The sequence below is a fragment of the Austrofundulus limnaeus genome, unplaced genomic scaffold, assembly GCF_001266775.1.
Source record: "Austrofundulus limnaeus strain Quisiro unplaced genomic scaffold, Austrofundulus_limnaeus-1.0 Scaffold48, whole genome shotgun sequence".
NCBI lineage: Eukaryota > Metazoa > Chordata > Actinopteri > Cyprinodontiformes > Rivulidae > Austrofundulus > Austrofundulus limnaeus.
Window position 1 is genome coordinate 1,569,692 of NW_013952450.1, and position 352 is coordinate 1,570,043.

The window sequence follows — 352 nt, forward strand, 5'->3', positions numbered from 1 at the left end:
ATTCTATTCTATTCTATTCTATTCTATTCTATTCTATTCTATTCTATTCTATTCTATTCTATTCTCAGTCAGCAGCAGCTGCATTGCTGACATGTGCAGTTTCAGGTTCCAGGGCGCCCACTTTTGGTCCAAATTCAAAGAGCTGGGTCTAATATTTCACACTCATTAGATCCAAAGTAAATGAAAAAATATATATCTGATATTGAAGATCCTAATTAGTGTTATTTGGTGTTTTTAGAAACAATAACATCTCAGTTAGCTTGTTTTCCTCTTCTGTGTAGTTTTACTTAAAATGGGATGTATGTTTGCAAAAATATGTGYTTCACTGACTATGTAAATGAAACGCATTTGC